We start from the raw sequence: 6330 nt of genomic DNA, 5'->3' as shown, positions 1-6330 counted from the left end.
CAGATCAACTTCTGAAGATGCATGCGCCGGCAACGAGCCTTGGGACATGCTCTGCCTCTGGAATGCAGCCTGGCGCAACTTCGGGCCACAGCTCGAAGTCATCTGCCGAGAACTTCTCACTTCCACTGGCCCAAGGTGCTCCGAGCAAGAACATCTCCTGCCTTGACGCCGGGCTACCTGAAGGTCAGGACGATTTTTCGGACATGTCCGATTCCTCTGCCACTATTACCTACATGGACGCTTCCGTAAACTCCTCTGATGACTCAGATAAAGGCAGCGTAGTACTGCCACCTAAGCGATGTCGTGGATCGAAGAGATATCGCATGCCACTAAGTTCAACGCCTGTTGAAAATATGCCGAGACCAAACCTTACTCTTATATTCAAGCCACAAAATCCTGAGCAAATCATAACGCGCTTCAACCCACTCACATTGAAAGCAGCCTTTGAAGCGGTAGTACCAGATGGCGTGCTACAAGTGCGACCTAATGAACGTCTAAATCTTCTCGCTGTGGACACACGCAGTGCAGAAGTCTCCGAACGTCTTCTGAAAATAAAAAATATTGGGGAAATCGCGCTTCAGGCTTACGAGCCGCGGCCCAACAACTGTGGAGTCGGCGTCATCAAGGGAGTACCTACGGACCTTGATCAACAGGATATTTTCTCGGCACTCCTTCAAAGGGCTCCTGTCAAGTCAGTACGGCGACTTGGAGCGTCGGAAAATGTTCGCATTGTGTTTGCCACAGAAAGTGCTCCTGAGCATGTTATATTGGGATACACACGTTATCGCGTGTACAAGTACATTGAGTCACCGAGACAATGCTCCAAGTGCCAACGTTTTGGACACGTGGCTGGTACCTGTCGGCTGCAAGCGCGGTGCTCGCGCTGCGGAGGTAACCACGAGCGATCCTCCTGCGGAACTGAAGAACCACAGTGTCCAAACTGCAAGAAAAAGCATGAGTCTACGTCACCTCGTTGTCGTGTATTGCGCAAAGAGAAGGAAATACACAACTACAAGAAGAATAACAATGTTGGATACTCTTCTGCAAAGGCGGTCGTGTGCAAGCAGCGGAACGCTTCCAGCAGGCATAGTGGTGAAAAGACGCCTGTGAACAACACAGGTGCATCGGAAAAAGCATTTGAAACGACACCACGAATTGACGACACGGATGAATTCCCATCTCTGCCGCCTCGCCCAACGGCACAAACATCGATTTTGACTACAACTGCAGCTGTAGCTCCAATTAATGTTCCGACTGTTGGAGTTCAGCAGAGCACAGCTGGTCCGTCGACAAGACCACGGTCCTCATATCCATGGAGTGGACCGCGAGAGCGCAGCACTCGGCAAGGCAACGAAACCACATTCTCATTGTTATCTGCTCTTGTCGACGCTGCTCGCAGCTTCCTCGCACCCATGTCTTCTCCGGTCGCAAAAACCATCTTGACACTGCTGGACCTTATTTTGCCTATTCTGGAAAAATGGCGCTAGCAACGCAACAACTCAGCTTGACCAACATCCGAAACAACGCCACCATATTTCAATGGAACGCCTGCAGCCTCCGCTGTCGTCTCTCGGACTTCAGGCAATTTGTACACAAGCACCGCTTCCCGGTAATCGCAATTTCGGAATCCCGAGTGCGCACCAGCATTCGCCTTTCTGGATACACTCTCATTTTTTCGTCGACTGGAGTGGATACCAATAGAGTCATGTTGGCGGTCCGCAATGATCTGACTTTTAAGGCTCATTACCTGCCAGTTGACACGTCAAACGAATATGTGGCAGCGACAGTAAAGTGGAACAATTTGACATTTACGGTGATTGCGGCATATATACCTCCTCGAGCAAGATTTGACGTGGACAGACTGCAAGAAGTACTAGATGCGACACCTGGACCGCACATTTTAACAGGGGATTTCAACGCACATCACCCAGCCTGGGGTGGCAGAAGATCGTCTGCACGAGGTCGGCGTCTTCTCGAAGTAGCTCACAAAAATGACCTGGTAGTTCTCAACGACGGTCGGCCAACCTTCTATCAGGGAGATCGATCCAGTGCGCTAGACGTCACCATGATGTCCTCTTGCCTCACGCGGGCGGCAACCTGGTTCCCAGATATTGAAAGTCACGGCAGCGACCACGTGCCAACGTACATCTCTTTGGGCTGCCCTCTGCAGCATATAAAAGGCAAGATTCTTCGCTGCACTGACTGGGAAGTGTACAGCGCGACTCTCGAAGATTCATACTCATCTGAGATGACCTACGACGAATTTGTGGATGCTATATGTCAAACAAAGCACAGTAGTACTAAGCATCTCAAGCCGCCTGGGAATCGCAAAACGGCTGACATTGAGTACGAGAGACTTCGAGCAATACGCCGCAGATCTGAGAGGCGTGCTCGTAGAACACTATCTATAGACGACATTCGCGAAGCCAGGCGAACGCAGAAACGCATTCAACGTCATCTAGACAAGCTGGACAGGCGACAGTGGCGCACTTTCTGCTCCAAGCTTGATCCCAGAAAACCTCTGTCTAGAATATGGAATATAGCGCGATGCTTGAGGATCCCGCCGACACAACTGCATCCTTTTAGTTCTGTTGCACTATCCCGCAACGTCAGTGAGTTGGACATGGCAGAGGCTTTTTGCTACAAGATAACTACAGCAACGGCGATCGCAACCATACCACGATTGGCACAGAATGTCTCTGCTGCTGTGACAGTAGACACTAGTGTGACGGACGAGCCGTTCTCGTTCCAGGAACTGCTCGGCGCCCTGGCTTCAGTAAACAAAACATCATCTCCTGGACCTGACTCCATCAGCTATGCTGAGCTGTCGCATCTGGGTGACAAGGCGAAGATGCACCTTCTTGCTATCTTCAATGCCAGTTGGAAGAGGGGCCGCCTCGAACCTAGTTGGAAACGGGCTCGAATCATCCCTGTCCTCAAACCTGGCAAGACTCCAACAGATATAAACTCCTATCGTCCGATAGCTCTTCTCAGCTGTGTGGGGAAGATTATGGAGAAGATGGTGCTGATGCGTCTGGATTGGGTTCTGGTGAGCGCTAACGCCTATCCCCCACAGATGTCGGGTTTCAGAAAGGGCCGCAATAGCATAGATAACGTGATCAGTCTTGCCAACTGCATTAGGCTTAACAAACTTGCACATAACATTACCATTGCTGTGTTCCTTGACATCAGGGGCGCATTTGATAACGTGACACACGAGGCGATCTTACACACTCTGAGGTCTGCAGGAGTCAGTGGCTGTATGTACAGCTGGATTTCTGACTATCTCACTGACCGGTCGGTGTACATGACTACGAAAGACGGCGACACCACTTTTCATACAGTGCCTCGTGGGGTCCCTCAGGGTGGTGTATTAAGCCCGACTTTATTTAATGTTTCGCTCATTGGTCTGGAAAAATGTGTCCCTGCATCGGTTGAGTTATCCTTATATGCAGATGACATCTGCATATGGAGCAGTGGCCGCAACCGTCGAGTACTACGCGGAAGACTGCAGAAGGCCATTAAATCCATTGAGACTTTTTTACGAACACGTGGGCTATCCATATCACCCGACAAGTGTGCTGCCATTGCCTTTACCAAACGGGATATGTCGCACTACAAGTTAAAGATTGCGGGCTCTCACATCCCATACGTGTCAAGTCACAAATTTTTGGGAGTGATCTTCGACAGATCCATGACGTGGTCTCCTCACATTCGATCACTAAAAGAGAAGCTCGCATCATACGCGAACATCTTCCGCATGATGTCAAGTAAAGCTGAAGGCTGCTCCGTGAGTGCACTGCTGCGAATGTATACAGCATTATGTGAAGGTCTCCTGCGGTACAGTCTTCCTGCACTACAGGGCCTCACCAAATCAAATATTCAGGTGCTCACGAGCATGCAAGCCAAAGCCTTGAGGGTGTGCCTAGGTTTACCGAAAAATACATCGACAGTCGGGACCTTGACAGAAAGCAAACGTCTTTCGGCTGCCCTGCTAATGAAGCAAGAGTTCCTCCGAGTCTGTCTGCGTTTTGCGGCAAGGGTACAAGATCATCCACTTGCTTCAGTCAGCATTTCTGAGGTGCGAATGTTACTCCCCCCGACGTATGAACAGCCGTCGATATTGTCGGGGCCTCCATGGCAGCTTCCTTCCTGGACGATAGTCACGACAGTGCCGGGGTTCAAGAGCAAGAGAAACACACCTGGGCCAGCGTTGACGTACTTCGCTCTTGAACACATCAACACCAACTATAGAACCCGCCGTCACGTTTATACAGATGGGTCTGTCACAGATGGATCATCTGCTATAGGTGTGTGGATACCGTCGGCGAATGTCACCATCACAGCCACTCTCAGCCACCGTACATCCGCCGCTGCCACTGAGCTGGCTGCATTGCGGAGGGCGCTTGCATATATTAAAGATCAGAGACCCGACTCTTGGGTGATATTCTCCGACTCACGAGCCGCACTGCAGTCCCTGAAATCTCCACGTACGCAAGACCAACTAGTCCTAGACATCAGGCGCCTAGGCAATAATGCTCATGAACTACACCACGATGTAGTACTGCAGTGGCTGCCCGCTCACTGCGGCATCGAAGGGAATGTTCGAGCTGACTCCGCTGCCAGAGCTGCGCATGACACAGCATCTGAGGAAATTGAAATTCCTTTTTCAAGAAAAGACGCAGCGATTCTGGTGTCTGCGTTCGCGCGTAATCTGCAGAGAACAATATGGAGCGATGCGAACAACCAGTATGGACCGCTGCACAGAATAGACCCGACGTGTAGCTTTCATGTGCCGCAGGGATTAACCAGACAAGATGAAACTTGCATTCACCGGCTGAGACTCGACGTTGCCTACACGAAATACTTCAAGCACAAGATCAGGCAGTCGGACTCACCCATGTGCACCACATGTAACACTCGGGAAGACCTAAAGCACGTACTCTGCGACTGTTCCCATTACGACGCAGAACGACAGATTCTGAAGGAGGCACTTCATTTGCAACGCGGCACGAGCTTGGAGCTGCGGCACCTTCTCGGCCCGTGGCAAGACAACAGTTGTGCGATGCGCAGCACAAAAGCGCTGTTGGCGTTTTTGAGGAACACTCAGCTTAACCAAAGCCTGTGAAGGACTCTTCTTATGTATATATGTGTGTTTGTGACTGTATGTACTATTTGTGTGTATATGGTGTATATGTGATCATTGTATATACCATAATCACCCGACACCTGGAGTAGCAAGCCAGGCGACAAACCAGGCTAACCTCTCCGGGCATTTCATTAAAGAATCTTATCTCTCTCTCTCTCTCTCTCTCTCTTGAACGAGGCCACAAAGATGGGGTTAAGCGCTTCTTATGAGCATAACGAGACCCTGCAGTGGAGAGAGAACCGATGCGGGATTGTGCATCGCGGATGTAAGGACTGTTCCTGACAGGACGGGTAACGTCAAGCGGTGAAGCGGCCTTACACTCGCTCGAACGCATGTATGCGCCACAGCTCGCCGGAAGTTGCAGAAGTTGCAGAGGGAGGCACCACCATTAAGCAGCCGTCGATTCTGTGAAGCAGCAAAAGAAGATGTCCCAACCCTTCTTCAAGTTCAGCCGGGGCATCGTCACCGTCGTACGTCCCTCTAACCCCGCCCGAGGCCAAGTGGAGGGACCGGAAACCGTCACATGGAGGAGACAGGCAGGCTGGAGCGAAGGCGCCGGGCATAGAGGAGGAAGGTATGGCAGCGGGGTGTGTCTCTGCAGGCATCCATCATCGATCACAAGGCGACGTCTCTTGGACATTCCTTGCTTTCTTATTTCCCCAAAACAGCTCTCCCTCTTTTGCGATTTGTTCCTTAGCCTTTTTTTTCATCACTTCTTCCGTCTTTTTTTTTTGCATCGTGCTTAGCTTCGCTCCTTCATCTTCTTTTTTCCTTGTTGTTTATAGCGGTCTGCATTTTTATTTCTGGGCCCTTTATCTTGCGGAAACGAGCTAGGTTTCGATGACGATTTTTTTATTTCGCTCAATAGTCACCGGATGATTGACTTTCGGTTCCACGATACACTTGCCGCTGCTCGCGAGTCGAAGCCACGTCGATTGCGGAGGTGGCAGTGATGGTGGTGCTTGCAATTCGATTTGCAGCACTCCCTCGAGGCCTTGAACCAAACCATAGTGGCATCGGCAGCGTCATAGTGTTTGCGTGAAGGCGACCTCGACCTCGCTAATTGCTTTACGTCCTCTGCGTCTCGGGTCCCCTGAACCGTTCATTCCCTGGTTCGTTCTGTCAGCACGGCAGAAGGCCGCCTTCGCGTTCGAGTGGTCTTTAGTCGAGCATGAGTAATA

Source organism: Rhipicephalus sanguineus, chromosome 3 (genome assembly GCF_013339695.2).
Source record: "Rhipicephalus sanguineus isolate Rsan-2018 chromosome 3, BIME_Rsan_1.4, whole genome shotgun sequence".
Classification (NCBI taxonomy): Eukaryota; Metazoa; Arthropoda; class Arachnida; order Ixodida; family Ixodidae; genus Rhipicephalus; species Rhipicephalus sanguineus.
Note: the sequence above shows the minus strand (reverse complement) of the source record.